Below are 22,412 nucleotides of genomic sequence, written 5' to 3' on the forward strand. Positions count from 1 at the left end.
TTATAACTTGGGTTGACTTGGTCCGACTTCCGAACGTCGGCCAGTCTTTAAGTTATTATATTAGCTATCCGTAAGACCTCGTCAGGTTCTTTTTTGGATTGCTTTCGATAACTTCTTACATTATTCTGTGTTCATCTTTGCTGATTTGTAGAAAATGGTTGGCATCTTTAGATCGTCCTTTGGGTGAATTGCGTTTTCACCTTTATTGGACGGTTATCTTTATCGTGGTCGTGCAGTGAATTTGTTTTTCACTTTCTGCTGACCTGTTGCTTTATAATCGGACGATGAATACTTCAGATTAATACGTCTTGGGAGTTTGTAGAGCAGTGAATTTTGGTTTTCACTTTGTCGACCTTTGTCAAATCAAACGATGAATTCGGTTTTCATCGTGGTCGAGCGGTGAAATTGGTTTTCACCTTGCCGACTTGTCGCTTTGTAATCGGACGATAAATTTGGTTTTCATCTTGCCGACTTTGTCGTGATCGGGCGGTGAATCTGGTGTTCACCTTGCCGACCTGCCGTAGTCGGGCGTCTTGGTAGGAAACTTTTTAGGAAATCTGCGAACTTTTAAACAATAAAATGAAGATATGAATAAGAGTGTGTGCATGTTAGTGCTTACCCTTCCAGGTCGGGCAATCTTTTAGATCTCGGCCTGGCGCCTTTTGCAGGCATGCCATGACCTTGGTAGCTCTCACCCCTCGAGGTCGGACACTTTGTGGTGGCCTTTTGATGAGCGGATAATTTGTATGCTTTTTGGCATTGTTTTTAGTATATTTTTAGTATGATCTAGTTAGTTTTTAGTATATTTTTATTAGTTTTTAGTTAAAATTCACTTTTCTGGACTTTACTATGAGTTTGTGTGTTTTTCTGTGATTTCAGGTATTTTCTGGCTGAAATTGAGGGACCTGAGCAAAAATCTGATCCAGAGACTCAAAAGGACTGCAGATGCTGTTGGATTCTGACCTCCCTGCACTCGAAGTGGATTTTCTGGAGCTACAGAAGCCTAATTGGCGCGTTCTCAACGGCGTTGGAAAGTAGACATCCTGGGCTTTCCAGCAATATATAATAGTCCATACTTTGCCCAAGATTTGATGGCCCAAACCGGCGTTCAAAGTCACCTCAAGGAATTCCAGCGTTAAACGCCGGAACTGGCACCTAATTGGGAGTTAAACGCCCAAACTGGCACTAAAGCTGGCGTTTAACTCCAAAGAGAGTCTCTACACGAAATTTCTTCATTGCTCAGCCCAAGCACACACCAAGTGGGCCCGGAAGTGGATTTTTATGTCATTTACTCATCTATGTACTAGTTTTCTATAAGTAGGACCTTTTACTATTGTATTAGAGAGCCTTTTGATCATGTTTTTATGATTGAACCCTCTTTGGGAGGCTGGCCATTCGGCCATGCCTAGACCTTGTTCTTATGTATTTTCAACGGTGGAGTTTCTACACACCATAGATTAAGGTGTGGAGCTCTGCTGTACCTCGAGTATTAATGCAATTACTATTGTTCTTCCATTCAATTCCACTTGTTCTTTGTCCAAGATATCACTTGTTCTTCAACATGATGAAGGTGATGATTGACGCCCATCACCATTCTCACCCATGAACAAGGTGACTGACAACCATTCTTGTTCTACAAGCATCTGAGGCTTAGTGAATATCTCTTGGATTCCTGATTGCACGATGCATGGTTGATCGCCTGACAACCGAGTGCTCGCCTGACAAACGAGCCAGCCATTCCGTGAGATCAGAGTCTTCGTGGTATAGGCAAGAACTGATGGTGGCATTCAAGAGAATCCGGAAGGTCTAACCTTGTCTGTGGTATTCTGAGTAGGATTCAATGACTGAATGACTGTGACGTGCTTCAAACCTGTAACCTACTGGGCGTTAGTGACAGACGCAAAAGAGTGATTCTATTCTGGTAGGGGAGGGAACCAAACCGGTGATTGGCCGTACTGTGACAGAGTGCGTGCATTAGCTTTCACTGCGCGGATGGGAGGTAGCTGCTGACAACAGTGAAACCCTACACGAGCTTGCCATGGAAAGGAGTAAGAAGGATTGGATGAAGGCAGTAGGAAATCAAGAGAGACGGAAGGGAAGGCATCTTCATACACTTGTCTGAAGCTCTTACACCAATGATATACATAAGTATCACTATCTTTATCTTTATATTATTTTCGTTCATCATCATATACATTTGAGTTTGCCTGACTAAGATTTACAAGATGACCATAGCTTGCTTCAATGCTAACAATCTCCGTGGGATCGACCCTTACTCACGTAAGGTATTACTTGGACGACCCAGTGCACTTGCTGGTTAGTTGTGCGAAGTTGTGTAATGCCATGGAATTGAACCACCAAGTTTTTGGAGTTCATGACCAGGGATTATGAGAGTTGTGAAAAGTATTGTTCACAATTTCGCGCACCAAGTTTTTGGCGCCGTTGCCGGGGACTGTTCAAGTTTTGAGCAAGCTTTTGGTAACAATGCCTGGGATTGTTCTAGTTTGGACAACTGACGGTTCATCTTGTTGCTTAGATTAGGTATTTATTTTTTTTCGAAATTCTTGAAGATGAATTCTAGAGTTTCATGATGATTTGTTGAAATCTGGCTGGCTGAGAAGCCATGTCTAATCTGATTGGACCGAGGTTTCAACTTATCACCACAAGAGCTTGTTGATTTTCATCAATTTTGCTCTTGGAGCAGTGATCCGCTAAGATTTGGCTGACCTTTGGTCATGTCTAGTGTTTTGGACCGAAGCTTTCCTTGAAAGCTTGGCTGGCTGTAAAGCCATGTCTAATTCCTGGACCGGAGTCTTAGACTAGCATTGCACTGATTCCTGGAATTCTCATTAAGAATTTTAATATCTTTTTCCACTTAATTTTCGAAAAATACAAAAAAATTACAAATTCATAAAAAAAAACCAAAAATATTTGATGTTTCTTGCTTAAGTCTAGTGTCTCATCTTAAGTTTAGTGTCAATTGCATGCATCATTTCATGTGTCTGAAGGATCCTCAAGTAATTCTTGATGATTTTTGTGTTCTAATCTTTGAATTCTATTGACTTGAAGTATTTTCTGTGTCTCATATGCATTCTCATATTGTTAGTGTCAGTAGTATACAAACTGCTAAGTTTGGTGTCTTGCATGCATTGTCAATTGATTCCTTTTGCATTTAGATTATTAAAAATCCAAAAATATTTTTAATTTGTGTCTTTTCAAGTCAATGATACAAAGAATTGAAGATTCAGAACATACTGCAGAGGAATTATACAGAAAAAGCTGAGCATTCAAAAATGCCCAGTGAAGAAGGCAGACTGGCGTTTAAACGCCAGCCAGGGTACCTGGTTGGGCGTTTAACGCCCAAAAAGGGTGCATTTTGGGCGTTAAACGCCAGAATGGATACCATTCTGGGCGTTTAACGCCAGGATGGTGCTAGGGGGAAGATTTTGTTTTCAAAATCAATTTTTTTCAAGTTTCCAAAGTTTTTCAAAACCAAATCTTTTTCAAATCATATCTTTTCAATCAAATGCTTTCAAAATCAATTTCTTTCCTTTTTCAAAGATACTTACTAACAATTAATGATTTGATTGAACATTTTTTGCCTTTTCTATTAAGAAAGGTTTTATGTTTGAATCATATCTTTTCTTGTTAGGCAAGTCATTAATTTTTACAATCATATCTTTTCAAATTGTTTTCAAATCATATCTTTTAAAATTGTTTTCAAATCATATCTTCTCAATCACATCTTTTTAAAACCATAACTTTTCAATCAAATCTTTTTAACCTCATCTTTTTCAAAATAGTTTTCAATCAAATCTTTTTGATTTCTAATTTCAAAATCTTTTTCAAAAATCAATTGATTTCTTTTTCACTTTGAATTTTCGAAAATTTTCAATCAAATTTTCAAAATGTTTTCAAAATCTTTTGATTGAATTTTCGAAAATTCTCTTTCCTCCTTCCCACATCCTACTATTTATGGAGTACCACTCCTTCTAAATGCACAATTCGAACCTTATCTAATTAAAGTTTGAATTCTTCTTCTCCTTCTTCTTTCTATTTCTCTTTTCCTCTGACACTTCAAGGAATCTCTATACTGTGACATAGAGGATTCCACATTTTCTTTTTCTCTTCTCTTTCATATGAGCAGGAGCAGAGACAAAGGCATTCTTGTTGAAGCTGATCCTGAACCTGAGAGGACCCTGAAGAGAAAGCTAAGAAAAACCAAAACACAACTCTCTTTAGAGGACCTGACCGAATTCTTCAAAGAAGAAGAAGACATGGCAGCCGAAAACAACAATAATGCAAACAATGCAAGGAAGGTGCTGGGTGACTTTACTGCACCTACTCCTGATTTCTATGGGAGAAGCATCTCTATCCCTGCCATTGGAGCAAACAACTTTGAGCTTAAGCCTCAATTAGTTTCTCTAATGCAACAGAATTGCAAGTTCCATGGACTTCCAATGGAAGATCCTCATCAGTTTTTAGCTGAATTCTTGCAAATCTGTGACACAGTCAAGACTAATGGGGTTAACCCTGAGGTCTATAGACTGATGCTATTCCCTTTTGCTGTAAGAGACAGAGCTAGAATATGGTTGGATTCTCCACCTAAAGAAAGCCTGGACTCTTGGGAAAAGCTAGTCAATGCCTTCTTGGCAAAGTTCTTTCCACCACAAAGATGGAGTAAGCTTAGAGTGGAAGTCCAAACCTTCAGACAGAAGGATGGAGAATCCCTCTATGAAGCTTGGGAAAGATACAAACAATTAATCAGAAGATGTCCTTCAGACATGCTTTCTGAATGGAGCATCATAGGTATTTTCTATGATGGTCTCTCTGAACTATCCAAGATGTCTTTGGATAGCTCTGCTGGAGGATCTCTTCATCTGAAGAAGACGCCTGCAGAAGCTCAAGAATTGATTGAAATGGTTGCAAATAACCAATTCATGTACACTTCTGAAAGGAATCCTGTAAACAATGGGACTAGTCAGAAGAAAGGAGTTCTTGAGATTGATACTCTGAATGCCATTTTGGCTCAGAACAAGATATTGACTCAACAAGTCAATTTGATTTCTCAAAGTCTGTCTGGAATGCAAAATGCACCAAGCAGTACTAAGGAAGCTTCATCTGAGGAAGAAGCCTATGATCCTGAGAACCCTTCTATGGAAGAGGTGAATTACCTAGGAGAACCCTATGGAAACACCTACAATTCTTCATGGAGAAATCACCCCAATTTCTCATGGAAGAATCAAGAGAGACCTCAACAAGGTCTCAATAACAATAATGGTGGAAGAAACAGGTTTAGCAATGGCAAGCCTTTTCCATCATCTTCTCAGCAACAGACAGAGAGTTCTAAGCAGAATACTTCTGACTTAGCAACAATGGTCTCTGATCTAATAAAGACCACTCAAAGTTTCATGAATGAAACAAGGTCCTCCATCAGAAATTTGGAAGGACAAGTGGGTCAGCTGAGCAAGAAAGTCACTGAACTCCCTCCTAGCACTCTCCCAAGTAATACAGAAGAAAATCCAAAAGGAGAGTGCAAAGCCATAGACATGGCCGAATATGGAGAGGAAAGAGAGGAGGAGGACGCCACTGAGGAAGACCTCAGTGGGCGTGTACCAATCTCCTCTGAGTTCCTCAATGAGGAACAATGGGAATCTGAGGCTCAAGATGAGACCATAGAGATTCCATTGGACTTACTTCTGCCATTCATGAGCTCTGATGAGTATTCTTCCTCTGAAGAGGATGAGTATGTCACTGAAGAGCAAGTTGTTAAATACCTTGGAGCAATCATTAAACTGAATGACAAGTTATTTGGAAATGAGACTTGGGAGGATGAACCTCCCTTGCTCACCAAAGAACTGGATGACTTGTCTAGGCAGAAACTGCCTCAAAAGAGGCAAGATCCTGGGAAGTTTTCTATACCTTGTACCATAGGCACCATGACCTTCAAGAAGGCCTTGTGTGACTTAGGGTCAAGTGTAAACCTCATGCCCCTCTCTGTAATGGAGAAATTAGGGATCCTTGAGGTGCAAGCTGCAAGAATCTCATTAGAGATGGCAGACAATTCAAGAAAACAAGCTCATGGACTTGTAGAGAATGTTTTGGTGAAGATTGAAGACCATTACATTCCTACTGACTTCATAGTCCTAGAGACAGGGAAGTGCATGGATGAATCCATCATCCTTGGCAGACCCTTCCTAGCCACAGCAAAGGCTGTGATTGATGTTGATAGAGGAGAGTTGATCATTCAAGTGAATGAAGAATCCTTGGTGTTTAAGGCCCAAGGACATCCCTCTATCATCATGGAGAGGAAGCATGAAGAGCTTCTCTCAAAACAGAGCCAAGCAGAGCCCCCACAGTCAAACTCTAAGTTTGGTGTTGGGAGGCCACAACCAAACTCTAAGTTTGGTGTTGAACCCCCACATTCAAACTCTAAGTTTGGTGTTGGGAGGTTCCAACACGGTTCTGAGTATTTCTGAGGCTCCATGAGAGTCCTCTGTCAAGCTAATGACATTAAAGAAGCGCTTGTTGGGAGGCAACCCAATGTTTTATAGTTAACTATTTCCTTTTGTTATTTTATCTTTTTTGTAGGTTGATGATCATAAGAAGTCACAAAAACAATGAAAAAAGCAAAAACAGAATGAAAAACAGGAAGAAAAATAGCACACCCTGGAGGAGAAGAAGCTGGCGTTCAAACGCCAGTAATGCTAGCTGTTGGGCGTTTAACGCCCAGTCTGGCACCATTCTGGGCGTTTAACGCCAGAAAGGGGCACCATACTGGCGTTAAACGCCAGTAAAGGGCAACAACCTGGCGTTAAACGCCAGGAATGGGCACCAGCCCGGCGTTTAACGCCAGAAATGGCTCAAAACGGGGATTTTGATGCCACTTGGTGCAGGGATGACTTTTCCTTGACACCACAGGATCTGTGGACCCCACAGGACCCCACCATCACTCTCTCTCTTCTTCCCCCACTCACCAATCACCTCAATACCTCTTCCCCAAAAACCCTTCACCTATCAAATCCCATCTTTCTCTTCAACCCTTCATTTTCACACAACCTAAACACCCTTTCTTTCCCTTCTTGGCCGAACACACAAACCTTCCCCTCTTCCTCATTTCTTCTTCTTCTACTCTCTTCTTTCTTCTTTTGCTCGAGGACGAGCAAACATTTTAAGTTTGGTGTGGTAAAAGCGTTGCTTTTTCATAACCATTTATGGCATCCAAGGCCGGAGAAACCTCTAAAAAGAGGAAAGGGAAGGCAAAAGCTTCCACCTCCGAGTCATGGGAGATGGATAGATTCCTCTCAAGGGTGCATCAAGTCCACTTCTATGAAGTTGTGGCCTTGAAGAAGGTGATCCCCGAAGTCCCCTTTTCACTCAAAAAGGGTGAATATCCGGAGATCCGCCATGAGATCCGAAGAAGAGGTTGGGAAGTACTCACCAACCCCATTCAACAAGTCGGAATCTTGATGGTTCAAGAGTTCTATGCCAATGCATGGATCACAAAGAACCATGACCAAAGTGTGAACCCGAATCCAAAGAATTATCTCACTATGGTTCGGGGGAAATACTTGGATTTTAGTCCGGAGAGTGTGAGGGTGGTGTTCAACTTGCCTATGATGCAAGGAGATGAGCATCCTTACACTAGAAGGGTCAACTTTGATCAAAGGTTGGACCAAGTCCTCACAACCATATGTGAAGAGGGCGCACAATGGAAGCAAGATTCAAGAGGAAAGCCGGTTCAATTGAGAAGGCATGACCTCAAGCCCGTGGCTAGAGGATGGTTAGAGTTCATACAACGCTCAATCATTCCCACTAGCAACCGGTCCGAAGTTACCATAGACCGGGCCATCATGATCCATAGCATCATGATTGGAGAAGAAATAGAAGTTCATGAGGTTATAGCCCAAGAACTCTACAAGGTGGCGGACAAGACCTCCACTTTGGCAAGGTTAGCCTTTCCTCATCTCATCTGTCACCTCTGTTATTCAGTTGGAGTTGACATAGAGGGAGATATCCCTATTGATGAGGACAAGCCCATCACCAAGAAAAGGATGGAGTACACAAGAGACCCCTCTCACCATGAGATCCCTGAGATTCCTCAAGGGATGCACTTTCCTCCACAAAATTATTGGGAGCAATTAAACACCTCCCTAGGAGAATTGAGTTCCAACATGGGACAACTAAGGGTGGAGCATCAAGAACACTCCATTCTCCTCCATGAAATTAGAAAAGACCAAAGAATCATGAGGGAGGAGCAACAAAGACAAGGAAGTGACATTGAGGAGCTCAAGCACTCCATAGGATCTTCAAGAGCAAGAAAGAGCCGCCATCACTAAGGTGGACCCGTTCCTTGATTTCCTTGTTCTTTATTCTTCTGTTTTTCGATTTTTGTGCTTATGGTTATCCATGTTTGTGTCTTGTGATCATTAGTGTCTTAGTGTCTATGCCTTAAAGTTATGAATGTCCTATGAATCCATCACCTTTCTTGAATAAAAACGTGCTTAATTGAAAAGGAAAGAATTGCATGAATTCTGAATTTTATAATAGTTTAATTATTTTGATGTGGTGGCAACACTTTTGTTCTCTGAATGTATGCTTGAACAGTGCATATGTCTTTTGAACTTGTGGTTCATGAATGTTGGCTCTTGAAAGAATGATGAAAAAGGAGACATGTTACTGAGGATCTGAAAAATCATTAAAAATGATTCTTGAAGCAAGAAAAAGCAGTGAATACAAAAAAAAAAAGAGAAAGAAGAAAAAAAAACCGAAAGGAAAAAAAAAAAAAAGAGAAGAGAAAGAAAGAAATAAAGTTGTGATCCAAGGCAAATAAGAGTGTGCTTAAGAACCCTGGACACCTCTAATTGGGGACTTTAGCAAAGCTGAGTCACAATCTGAAAAGGTTCACCCAATTATGTGTCTGTGGCATGTATGTATCCGGTGGTAATACTGGAAGACAGAGTGCTTTGGGCCACAGCCAAGACTCAATAAATAGCTATGTTCAAGAATCATCATACTTTACTAGGAGAATCAATAACACTATCTGGATTCTAAGTTCCTAAAGAAGCCAATCATTCTGAATTACAAGGGATAGAGTGAGATGCCAAAACTATTCAAAGACAAAAAGTTAAAAGCCCCGCTCATCTAATTAATACTGATCTTCATAGATGTTTTTGGAGTTCATTGCATATTCTCTTCCCTTTTATCTTATTTGATTTTCAGTTGCTTGGGGACAAGCAACAATTTAAGTTTGGTGTTGTGATGAGCAGATAATTTGTATGCTTTTTGGCATTGTTTTTAGTATATTTTTAGTATGATCTAGTTAGTTTTTAGTATATTTTTATTAGTTTTTAGTTAAAATTCACTTTTCTGGACTTTACTATGAGTTTGTGTGTTTTTCTGTGATTTCAGGTATTTTCTGGCTGAAATTGAGGGACCTGAGCAAAAATCTGATCCAGAGACTCAAAAGGACTGCAGATGCTGTTGGATTCTGACCTCCCTGCACTCGAAGTGGATTTTCTGGAGCTACAGAAGCCTAATTGGCGCGTTCTCAACGGCGTTGGAAAGTAGACATCCTGGGCTTTCCAGCAATATATAATAGTCCATACTTTGCCCAAGATTTGATGGCCCAAACCGGCGTTCAAAGTCACCTCAAGGAATTCCAGCGTTAAACGCCGGAACTGGCACCTAATTGGGAGTTAAACGCCCAAACTGGCACTAAAGCTGGCGTTTAACTCCAAGGAGAGTCTCTACACGAAATTTCTTCATTGCTCAGCCCCAGCACACACCAAGTGGGCCCGGAAGTGGATTTTTATGTCATTTACTCATCTATGTACTAGTTTTCTATAAGTAGGACCTTTTACTATTGTATTAGAGAGCCTTTTGATCATGTTTTTATGATTGAACCCTCTTTGGGAGGCTGGCCATTCGGCCATGCCTAGACCTTGTTCTTATGTATTTTCAACGGTGGAGTTTCTACACACCATAGATTAAGGTGTGGAGCTCTGCTGTACCTCGAGTATTAATGCAATTACTATTGTTCTTCCATTCAATTCCACTTGTTCTTTGTCCAAGATATCACTTGTTCTTCAACATGATGAAGGTGATGATTGACGCCCATCACCATTCTCACCCATGAACAAGGTGACTGACAACCATTCTTGTTCTACAAGCATCTGAGGCTTAGTGAATATCTCTTGGATTCCTGATTGCACGATGCATGGTTGATCGCCTGACAACCGAGTGCTCGCCTGACAAACGAGCCAGCCATTCCGTGAGATCAGAGTCTTCGTGGTATAGGCAAGAACTGATGGCGGCATTCAAGAGAATCCGGAAGGTCTAACCTTGTCTGTGGTATTCTGAGTAGGATTCAATGACTGAATGACTGTGACGTGCTTCAAACCTGTAACCTACTGGGCGTTAGTGACAGACGCAAAAGAGTGATTCTATTCCGGTAGGGGAGGGAACCAAACCGGTGATTGGCAGTACTGTGACAGAGTGCGTGCATTAGCTTTCACTGCGCGGATGGGAGGTAGCTGCTGACAACAGTGAAACCCTACACGAGCTTGCCATGGAAAGGAGTAAGAAGGATTGGATGAAGGCAGTAGGAAATCAAGAGAGACGGAAGGGAAGGCCTCTTCATACACTTGTCTGAAGCTCTTACACCAATGATATACATAAGTATCACTATCTTTATCTTTATATTATTTTCGTTCATCATCATATACATTTGAGTTTGCTTGACTAAGATTTACAAGATGACCATAGCTTGCTTCAATGCTAACAATCTCCGTGGGATCGACCCTTACTCACGTAAGGTATTACTTGGACGACCCAGTGCACTTGCTGGTTAGTTGTGCGAAGTTGTGTAATGCCATGGAATTGAACCACCAAGTTTTTGGAGTTCATGACCAGGGATTATGAGAGTTGTGAAAAGTATTGTTCACAATTTCGCGCACCACCTTTCCCCAGTACTTTTGGCAGGGTCCTTTCCATTTAGCTGCTAGCTTTCCCTCTTCCGGTCGACTTGTTCTGATATCATCTCGGATTGGGATGAGGTCATTATTGGTGAAGCTTCTGTGTACTACCTTTCATTTGCACCTTAAGGCCATGCGACGTTTTAACGCTTCTTCCCTGATCTGAGCTCTTTCTCAGACTTCTGGGAGTAGGTCGAGCTCTTTCCTTTGGATTTGACCTCTTTATTGTAGAGGATCATTCTGGGGGATCTTTCTTCGATCTCTACTGGGATCATTGCCTCCACTCCGCGAGTCAATCGGAAGGGTGATTCCCCCGTGGTGAAGTGTGGAGTTGTCCGATATGCTCATAGGACTTGTGGGAGCTCTTCAGCCCAAGCTCCCTTTTGATCTGAAGAACTTTGGTTCTTTCTGCAAAAAGTTTGCATATTCGCCTTTGAGGAGAATGTGTGCTTTGCTTAGGATTTGGTTGTTGTTCCTGTTTCTTTTCATTGTTGCCTGACTCCCTTTGTACAAAAAGTTCTAGCTTTTGTTTTGACCTTTTGTTTGAGAGGTGTTCGGACTGTTTAGGTATAGATTGTGGGCTTCTCTTCTTTGTGTTCTTGCCCTGTTGTTGCCTCCAAAGGGTGCCCCTGGACTTTTGTGTGAGTCCTGGGGTTTCCCTTTTACTGCTATATCTGAGACTTGATATTTTGCTGTTATTGTCCGAGTTGTTTCCATTATTTGTCCGAGTTGTTTGGTAATAACCTCATGGTTGACCTATGTCATCTTGAAAAAATATTGCTGAGATGTCTACTAAGATCCCGGTCGGCATGTCTGATTGACCGGATTCCATAGTTGTAATGCGTGTTACTGTGGCTGACCCTAAGTACTGTGTGCGACTTAGGAGGTTCCTCTGAATTTGTAGGGATAGGGATGAGGAAAAGAATTATGAGCTGGTGTCGCCGGACTCTGAGGAGAGGGTTTTTTTTCCTTCCTTGTTGTGGTCTTGTAATGTGGTATGGATGAGGCTTCTGTTATTGCCCCCTGGTTTGGTGTTGGCTAGTTTTGAAAATGCATCAGCTCGGGCATTCTGCTCCCGAGGTATGTGTCAGACTTCATATTCCCCTAAATGTCCGAGCTGTTTTCTATTTTTGTCAAGGGTCCCCTGAATTGTTCGAGCTATTCTCTGGTTTTGTCCAGGGTCCCCCGAATTACCCGAGGTATTTTTTGTGGTGGGATCCTCAGCTTGGTTGCTCCCTTCTATTTGTGAGGTGACTACTTGTGAGTCATTGGACATGGTAAGCTCCTACCTTCTTAGCTAGCCTTAAACCAGCCAGTAGTGCCTCGTATTCAGCTTGGTCATTTGACTTGATTTGGCTTCCCTGATCGCTTTTCTATAATTACACCTGCACCACTCCCGGTTTTGTTTGAAGAATCATCCATGTAGAGTTTCCATTTTGTAGGAGTTCCCGGGGTGTCAGTGTACTCTGTAATGAAGTCGGCCAAATACTATGATTTGATGGCAGTCTGAGCTTTATGTCAAAGATCGATTTTGACTGCCCACTGTAGAATTCTTCCTGCTAAGTCTGTTTTCTTGTAGGATACCTTCGATGGGTTGGTTGGTCCGAACTCTGATAGTGTGAGCTTGAAAGTATGGGTGGAGTCATCGAGAGGTGAGTATGGGGGCGTAGGCGAACTGCTCTATCTCTTGATAGTTTAGTTCGGCCCCTTGTAGGGCCTTGATGATGAAGTAGACGGATTGTTGCCCACTTTTGTCTTCTTTAACTAGTGATGAGGTGATGAGCGGATAATTTATACGCTTTTTGGCATTGTTTTTAGTATGTTTTTAGTATGTTTTAGTCAGTTTTTATTATATTTTTATTAGTTTTTAGTTAAAATTCACTTTTCTGGACTTTAGTATGAGTTTGTGTGTTTTTCTGTGATTTCAGATATTTTCTGGCTGAAATTGAGGGACTTGAGCAAAAATCTGATTCAGAGACTGAAAAGGACTGCAGATGCTGTTGGATTCTGACCTCCTTGCATTCGAAGTGGATTTTTTGGAGCTACAGAAGCCCAATTGGCGCGCTCTCAACGGCGTTAGAAAGTAGACATCCTGGGCTTTCCAGCAATGTATAATAGTCCATACTTTGCCCGAGATTTGATGGCCAAAACCGGCGTTCCAAATCAGCTCAAAACTGCCCGGCGTTAAACGCCGGAACTGGCACAAGAATGGGAGTTAAACGCCCAAACTGGCACAAAAGTTGGCGTTTAACTCCAAGAAAAGTCTCTACACGAAAATGCTTCAATGCTCAGCCCAAGCACACACCAAGTGGGCCCGGAAGTGGATTTTTATGTCAATTACTCATTTCTGTAAACCCTAGACTACTAGTTCTCTACAAATAGGACCTTTTACTATTGTATTTTTGAATCTTTAGATCTTTGAATCTTTGGACATCTAGTTCTTAGATCAGATCTTGAGATCTTTGAGTCTTTTGATCACGTTTTGGGGGCTGGCCTCACGGCCATGCCTAAACCTTGTCTGTGGTATTCTGAGTAGGATTCAATGATTGAATGACTGTGACGAGCTTCAAACTCCTGAAGGCTGGGTGTTAGTGACAGACGCAAAAGAATCACTGGATTCTATTCCAACCTGATTGAGAACCGACAGATGATTAGCCGTGCCATGACAGGGTGCGTTGAACATTTTCACTGAGAGGACGGGATTGTAGCCACTGACAACGGTGATGAACAACATACAGCTTGCCATGGAAAGGAGTAAGAAGGATTGGATGAAGACAGTAGGAAAGCAGAGAGATGGAAGGGACAAAGCATCTCCATTCGCTTATCTGAAATTCTCACCAATGAAATACATAAGTATCTCTATCCTTGTTTTATGTTTTATTCATATATCATTCATAACCATTTGAATCTGCCTGACTAAGATTTACAAGGTGACCATAGCTTGCTTCATACCAACAATCTCCGTGGGATCGATCCTTACTCGCGTAAGGTTTATTACTTGGACGACCCAGTGCACTTGCTGGTTAGTTGTGCGAAGTTGTGATAAAGAGTTGAGATTGCAATTGAGCGTACCATGTTGATGGCGCCATTGATGATCACAATTTTGTGCACCAAGTTTTTGGCGCCGTTGCCGGGGATTGTTGAGTTTGGACAACTGACGGTTCATCTTGTTGCTTAGATTAGGTATTTTCCAGAGTTCTTAAGAATGAATTCTAGTGTTTCAAGGTGATGTTCTTATCATCACCAAAGCTGATTGATTCTCATCAATTTAGCTCTTGAATGTAATGTCCTGCTGAAGCTTGGCTAGACATGTCTAATTTCTTTAGACTGAAGCTTTAGACTAACATTGCATGATTCCTGGAATTCTCATTAAGAATTTTGATACTTTATTTTCTTCTTCCTCTTAATTTTCGAAAAATCCAAAAAAATTTACAAAATCATAAAAAAAAACCAAAAATATTTCTTATTTGAGTCTAGTGTCTCATTTTAAGTTTGGTGTCAATTGCATCTTTCTGTTCTTCTTGCATTTTTCGAATTCATGCATGTGTCTTCATTAATCTTCAAGTTGTTCTTGATGATTTTCTTGCTCTGATCTTTGAATTCTCTTGACTTGAGTGTTTTGTTATTTCTCATGTGCATTCTCATTTTGTTAGTGTCAGTAGTATACAAACTGCTAAGTTTGGTGTCTTGCATGCATTGTTATTTGATTTTAGTTGCATTTTGATTATTCCTCATTATTAAAAATTCCAAAAATATTTTAATTTGTGTCTTTTCAAGTCAATAATACAGAGAATTGAAGATTCAAAACATACAGCAGAGGAATTATACAGAAAAAGCTGGGCGTTCAAAACGCCAAGTGAGGAAGGCAAACTGGCGTTTAAACGCCAGCCAGGGTGCCTGGCTGGGCGTTTAACGCCCAAAAGGGTAGTGCTTTGGGCGTTAAACGCCAGAATGTGCACCATTCTGGGCGTTTAACGCCAGGATGGCACAAGAGGGAAGATTCTGTTTTCAATTCAAATTTTTTTCAAGTTTTCAAAATCTTTTCAAAATCAAATCTTTTTCAAATCAAATCTTTTCAATCAAATCTTTTTCAAAATCAATTTCTTTCCATTTTCAAAAATACTTGCTATCAATTAATGATTTGATTCAACATTTCAAGTATGTTGCCTTTTCTGTTGAGAAAGGTTTAATGTTTGAATCATATCTTTTCTTGTTAGCCAAGTCATTAATTTTTAAAATCATATCTTTTTAAACTATTTTTCAAATCATATCTTTTCAATCATATCTTTTCAATCATATCTTTTTAAAACCATAACTTTTCAATCATATCTTTTTAAAACCATAACTTTTCAATCATATCTTTTTAATCACATCTTTTTTTTTAAAATAGTTTTCAGTCATATCTTTTTGATTTCTAATTTCAAAATCTTTTTCAAAAATCACTTGATTTTTTTTCCACTCTTAGTTTTTGAAAATCAAATAGTATTTTTCAAAATGTTTTTAAAAAATCTTTTTAATTTATTTTTGAAAATTTCTTCCCCTCTTCTCACATCCTTCTATTTATGGACTAACATTATTCTTTAATGCACAATTCGAACTCCATCTTTCTTGATAAGTTCGAATTCTCTACTTCTTCCTTCTATTTTTCTTTTCCTCTGACACCTCAAGGAATCTCTATACTGTGACATAGAGGATTCCATATTTTCTTGTTCTCTTCTCTTTCATATGAGCAGGAGCAAAGACAAAAGCATTCTTGTTGAGGCTGACCCTGAACTTGAAAGGACCTTGAAGCGAAAGCTAAGAGAAGCTAAGGCACAACTCTCTGTAGAGGACCTAACAGAAATCTTCAAAGAAGAAGAACCCATGGCAGCCGAAAACAACAACAATGCCAGTGATGAGCGGATATTTTGTACGCTTTTTGGGGGTAATTTCATGTAGATTTTAGCATGTTTCAGTTATGTTCTTGGCAAAATAATATTAGTTTTTAGGCAAAAATCATATTTCTGGACTTTACTATGAGTTTGTGTGTTTTTCTGTGATTTCAGGTATTTTCTGGCTGAAATTGAGGGAGCTGAGCAAAAATCTGACTTAGGCTGAAAAAGGACTGCTGATGCTGTTGGATCCTGACCTCCCTGCACTCGAAATGGATTTTCTGGAGCTACAGGAGTCCAATTGGCGCGCTCTCAACGGCGTTGGAAAGTAGACATCCAGGGCTTTCCAGCAATATATAATAGTCCATACTTTGCGCAAGGATAGACGACGTAACTTGGCGTTGAACGCCAAGTACATGCTGCTGTCTGGAGTTAAACGCCAGAAAAACGTCATGATCCGGAGTTGAACGCCCAAAACACGTCAAAACCTGGAGTTTGACGCCAAGAAAGGCCTTTACACGTGAAAAGCTTTAGTCTCAGCCCCAGCACACACCAAGTGGGCCCCAGAAGTGGATTTCTGCACCAATTATCTTAGTTTATTCATTTTTCTGTAAACCTAGGTTACTAGTTTACTATTTAAACAACTTTTACAGACTCATCTTGTACCTCATGACATTTTCAGATCTGAATTACATACTTTGTGACGGCATGAGTCTCTAAACCCCATTGTTGGGGGTGAGGAGCTCTGCAGCGTCTCGATGATTTAATACAATTCCTTTGTTTTCCATTCAAACACGCTTGTTCTTATCTAAGATGTTTATTCGCGCTTAACTGTGGAGAAGGTGATGATCCGTGACACTCATCACCTTCCTCAATCCATGAACGTGTGCCTGACAACCACCTCCGTTCTACATCAGATTGAATGAATGTCTCTTAGCTTCCCTAATCAGAATCTTCGTGGTATAAGCTGGATTGATGGCGGCATTCATGAGAATCCGGAAAGTCTAAACCTTGTCTGTGGTATTCCGAGTAGGATTCCGGGATTGAATGACTGTGACGTGCTTCAGACTTTAACCTGCTGGGCGTTAGTGACAGACGCAAAAGAGGGATTCTATTCCAGTAGGAGCGGGAACCAACCGGTGATTGGCCGTACTGTGACAGAGTGCGTGCATAGCTTTCATTGCGAGGATGGGAAGTAGCCATTGACAACGGTGACACCCTACATAGAGCTTGCCATGGAAGGAACCAGGCGTGTGAGAAGAGGACTTCAAGGAAAAGTAGAAATTCAAAGGACAAAGCATCTCCAAAACTCCAACATATTCCCCAGTGCTGCAAATCAAAGTAACATTGTTCCCTCTTTTATGAAATCCAGTAATTTCACTTTTAATCCTAATAATCCTATTGACATCCTGACTAAGATTAATAAAATAAATATTGATTGCTTCAAACCAATAATCTCTGTGGATTCGACCCTTACTCACGTAAGGTATTACTTGGACGACCCAGTACACTTGCTGGTTAGTTGAACGGAGTTGTGAATTCAACCAGTGCCCCAAGGGTACATGCCAAAGCTAAAAAGATAGAATAATATATTAAGAATATTGAATCACAATTTCGTCCACCAGCCAACAATGCAAGGAAGGTGCTGGGTGACTTTACTGCACCTACTCCCGACTTCTATGGGAGAAGCATCTCTATCCCTGCCATTGGAGCAAACAACTTTGAGCTTAAGCCTCAATTAGTTTCTCTAATGCAATAGAATTGCAAGTTTCATGGACTTCCATTGGAAGATCCTCATCAATTTTTAGCTGAATTCTTGCAAATCTGTGACACTGTCAAGACTAATGGGGTTGACCCTGAGGTCTACAGACTTATGCTATTCCCTTTTGCTGTAAGAGACAGAGCTAGGATATGGTTGGACTCACAACCTAAAGAAAGCCTGAACTCTTGGGAAAAGCTAGTCAATGCCTTCTTAGCAAAGTTCTTTCCATCTCAAAAATTGAGTAAGCTTAGAGTGGAAGTCCAAACCTTCAGACAGAAGGAAGGAGAATCCCTCTATGAAGCTTGGGAAAGATACAAATAATTGATCAAAAAGTGTCCCTTTGATATGCTTTTTGAATGGAGCATCATAGGTATTTTCTATGATGGTCTGTCTGAACTGTCCAAGATGTCTTTGGATAGCTCTGCTGGAGGATCTCTTCATCTGAAGAAGACGCCTACAGAAGCTCAAGAACTAATCAAAATGGTTGCAAATAACCAATTCATGTACACATCTGAAAGGAATCCTGTGAACAATGGGACAAATCAGAAGAAAGGAGTTCTTGAGATTGATACTCTGAATGCCATATTGGCTCTGAACAAGATATTGACTCAGCAAGTCAATTTGATTTCTCAAGATCTGTCTGGAATGCAAGCTGCACCAGGCAGTACTAAGGACGCTTTATCTGAAGAAGAAGCTTATGATCCTGAGAACCCTTCAATGGAAGAGGTGAATTACATGGGAGAACCCTATGGAAACACCTATAATTCTTCATGGAGAAATCATCCAAATCTCTCATGGAAGGATCAACAGAGACCTCAACAAGGTTTCAACAATAATAATGGTGGAAGAAACAGGTTTAGCAATGGCAAGCCTTTTCCATCATCTTCTCAGCAACAGACAGAGAATTCTAAGCAGAGCCACTCTGACTTAGCAACCATGGTCTCTGATCTAATCAAAACCACTCAAAGTTTCATGACTGAAACAAGGTCCTCCATTAGGAATTTGGAGGCACAAGTGGGACAGCTGAGCAAGAAAATTACTGAACTCCCACCTAGTACTCTTCCAAGCAACACAGAAGAGAATCCAAAACGAGAATGTAAGGCCATCAACATGGCCAAATTTGGAGAGGAGGGAGAGGCAGTGAACGCCACTGAGGAAGACCTCAATGGACGTCCACTGGCCTCCAATGAGTTCCCTAATGAGGAACCATGGGAATCTGAGGCTCACACTGAGACCATAGAGATTCCAATAGATTTACTTCTGCCATTCATGAGCTCTGATGAGTATTCTTCCTCTGAAGAGGATGAGTATGTCACTGAAGAGCAAGTTGCTAAATACCTTGGAGCAATCATGAAGCTAAATGACAAGTTATTTGGTAATGAGACTTGGGAGGATGAACCCCCTTTGCTCACCAAAGAACTGGATGACTTGACTAGGCAGAGATTACCTCAAAAGAGACAAGATCCTGGGAAGTTCTCAATACCTTGTACCATAGGCACCATGACCTTTAAGAAGGCTCTGTGTGACTTAGGGTCAAGTGTAAACCTCATTCCTCTCTCTCTAATGGAGAAGCTAGGGATCTTTGAGGTACAAGCTGTAAGAATCTCACTAGAGATGACAGACAATTCAAGAAAACAAGCTTATGGACTTGTAGAGGATGTTTTGGTGAAGATTGAAGACCATTACATCCCTACTGATTTCATAGTCCTAGAAACTGGGAAGTGCATGGATGAATCCATCATCCTTGGCAGACCCTTCCTAGCCACAACAAAAGCTGTGATTGATGTGGACAGAGGAGAATTGATCATTCAAGTGAATGAAGAATCCTTTGTGTTTAAGGCTCAAGGATATCCCTCTGTCACCATGGAGAGGAAGCATGAAGAGCTTCTCTCAAAACAGAGCAACACAGAGCCCCCACAGTCAAACTCTAAGTTTGGTGTTGGGAGGCCACAACTAACTTCTAAGTTTGGTGTTGAACCCCCACATTCAAACTCTAAGTTTGGTGTTGGCAGGTTCCAACATTGCTCTGAGCATTTGTGAGGCTCTATGAGAGCCCACTGTCAAGCTACTGACATTAAAGAAGCGCTTGTTAGGAGGCAACCCAATGTTATATTTATCTATTTTCCTTTGTTATTTTATGTTTTCTGTAGGTTGATGATCATGAAAAGTCACAAAATCAATTAAAAAAGCAAAAATAGAATGAAAAACAGAAAGAAAAATAGCACACCCTGGAGGAAGAACCTGCTGGCGTTTAAACACCAGTAAGGGGCAGCAAATGGGCGTTTAATGCCCAGTCTGGCACCATTCTGGGTGTTTAACGCCAGAAAGGGACACCAGACTGGTGTTAAACGCCAGGAAAGGGCAAGAAGTTGGTGTTAAACGTCAGAAATGGGCACCAGCCCGACGTTTAACGCCAGAATTGGCACAGAGAGCAATTTTGCTCGCCACTTGGTGCAGTGATGACTTTTTCTTGACACCTCAGGATCTGTGGACCCCACAGGATCCCCACCTACCCCACCACCCTCTCTCTCTTCTTCACCCATTCACCAATCACTTCAACACCTCTTCCCCAAAAAAACCCTTCACCTATCAAATCCCATCTTCTCTTCACCACTCACATCCATCCTTCATAAAACCCCACCTACCTCACCATTCAAATTCAAACCACTTTCCCTTCCAAACCCACCCATTCATAACCGAACCCTACCCCTCTCTCCACCCCTATATAAACCCATATTCACTCCTTCATTTTCACACAACCTAAACACTACTTCTTCCCCTTTGGCTGAACCACAAAGCCATCTCTATCTCCTCTATTTCTTCTTCTTCTACTCTCTTCTTTCTTCTTTTGCTCGAGGACGAGCAAACCTTTTAAGTTTGGTGTGGTAAAATCATTGCTTTTCGTTTTTCCATAACCATTTATGGCATCCAAGGCCAGAGAAACCTTTAGAAAGAGAAAAAGGGAAGGCAAAAGCTTTCACCTCTGAGTCATGGGAGATGGAGAGATTCATCTCAAGGGTGCATCAAGACCACTTCTATGAAGTTGTGGCCTTGAAAAAAGTGATCCCCGAGGTCCATTTCAAACTCAAAAAGGTCAACTTTAATCAAAGGTTGGACCGAGTCCTCATGGATATCTGTGTGGAAGGAGCTCAAAGCAAACAAGAGATCCCACTCATCATGAAATCCCTGAGATACCTCAAGGGATGCACTTTCTTCCACAAAACTATTGGGAGCAAATCAACACCTCCCTAGGAGAATTGAGTTCCAACATGGGACAACTAAGGGTGGAGCACCAAGAACATTCCATCCTCCTCCATGAAATTAGAGAAGATCAAAGAATCATGAGAGAGGAGCAACAAAGGCAAGGAAGAGACATTGAGGAGCTCAAGCACTCCATAAGATCTTCAAGAGGAAGAACAAGCCGCCATCACTAAGGTGGACCCGTTCTTTAATTTCCTTGTTCTCTATTTTCCTGTTTTTCGAAAATTATGCTTATGTTTATCTATGTTTGTGTCTTATGATCATTAGTGTCTTAGTGTCTATGCCTTAAAGTTATGAATGTCCTATGAATCCATCACCTCTCTTAAATGAAAAATGTTCTTAATTGAAAAGGAGAAGAATTGCATGAATTTTGAATTTTATAACAGATTAATTATTTTGATGTGGTGGCAATACTTTTGTTTTCTGAATGTATGCTTAAACAGTGCATATGTCTTTTGAATTTGTGGTTCATGAATGTTGGCTCTTGAAAGAATGATGAAAAAGGAGACATGTTACTGAGGATCTGAAAAATCATAAAAATGATTCTTAAAGCAAGAAAAAGTAGTGAATACAAAAAAAAGGGAGAAAGAGAAAAAGAAAGAAAAAAAGTTGTGATCCAAGGCAAAAAGAGTGTGCTTAAGAACCCTGGACACCTCTAATTGGGGACTCTAGCAAAGCTGAATCACAATCTGAAAAGGTTCACCCAATTATGTGTCTGTGGCATGTATGTATCCGGTGGTAATACTGGAAGACAGAGTGCTTTGGGCCACGACCAAGACTCATAAAGTAGCTGTGTTCAAGAATCATCATACTTAACTAGGAGAATCAATAAAACTATCTGGATTCTGAGTTCCTATAGAAGCCAATCATTCTGAATTTCAAAGGATAGAGTGAGATGCCAAAACTATTCAGAGGCAAAAAGCTAAAAGCCCCGCTCATCTAATTAATACTGATCTTCATAGATGTTTTTGGAATTCATTGCATATTCTCTTCTTTTTATCTTGTTTGATTTTCAGTTGCTTGGGGACAAGCAACAGTTTAAGTTTGGTGTTGTGATGAGCGGATAATTTATACGCTTTTGGCATTGTTTTTAGTATGTTTTAGTCAGTTTTTATTATATTTTTATTAGTTTTTAGTTAAAATTCACTTTTCTAGACTTTACTATGAGTTTGTGTGGTTTTCTGTGATTTCAGGTATTTTCTGGCTGAAATTGAGGGACTTGAGCAAAAATCTGATTCAGAGACTGAAAAGGACTGCAGATGCTGTTGGATTTTGACCTCCCTGCACTCGAAGTGGATTTTCTGGAGCTACAGGAATTGTCGCGCTCTCAACGGCGTTGGAAAGTAAACATCCTGGGCTTTCCAGCAATGTATAACAGTCTATACTTTGCCCGAGATTTGATGGCCCAAACCGGCGTTCCAAATCAGCTCAAAACTGCCCGGCGTTAAACGCTGGAACTGGCACAAGAATGGGAGTTAAACGCCCAAACTGGCACAAAAGCTGGCGTTTAACTCCAAGAAAAGTCTCTACACGAAAATGCTT

General features: G+C 40.8%; 2 non-coding genes across 2 annotated transcripts; both read right to left on the reverse strand.

Annotated features, from left to right (window-relative positions):
* Positions 1–4,682: 4,682 nt before the first annotated feature.
* LOC130984079 (small nucleolar RNA R71) lies at positions 4,683–4,790 on the reverse strand. Its single transcript, XR_009088037.1, has one exon. It is a non-coding gene; the product is annotated as a small nucleolar RNA R71 (small nucleolar RNA).
* Positions 4,791–17,852: 13,062 nt separating this feature from the next.
* On the reverse strand, positions 17,853–17,960 carry LOC130984775 (small nucleolar RNA R71). The gene has a single exon (XR_009088686.1). It is a non-coding gene; the product is annotated as a small nucleolar RNA R71 (small nucleolar RNA).
* Between the last annotated feature and the right edge of the window lie 4,452 nt (positions 17,961–22,412).

The sequence above is a fragment of the Arachis stenosperma genome, chromosome 5 (assembly GCF_014773155.1).
Source record: "Arachis stenosperma cultivar V10309 chromosome 5, arast.V10309.gnm1.PFL2, whole genome shotgun sequence".
Lineage (NCBI taxonomy): Eukaryota > Viridiplantae > Streptophyta > Magnoliopsida > Fabales > Fabaceae > Arachis > Arachis stenosperma.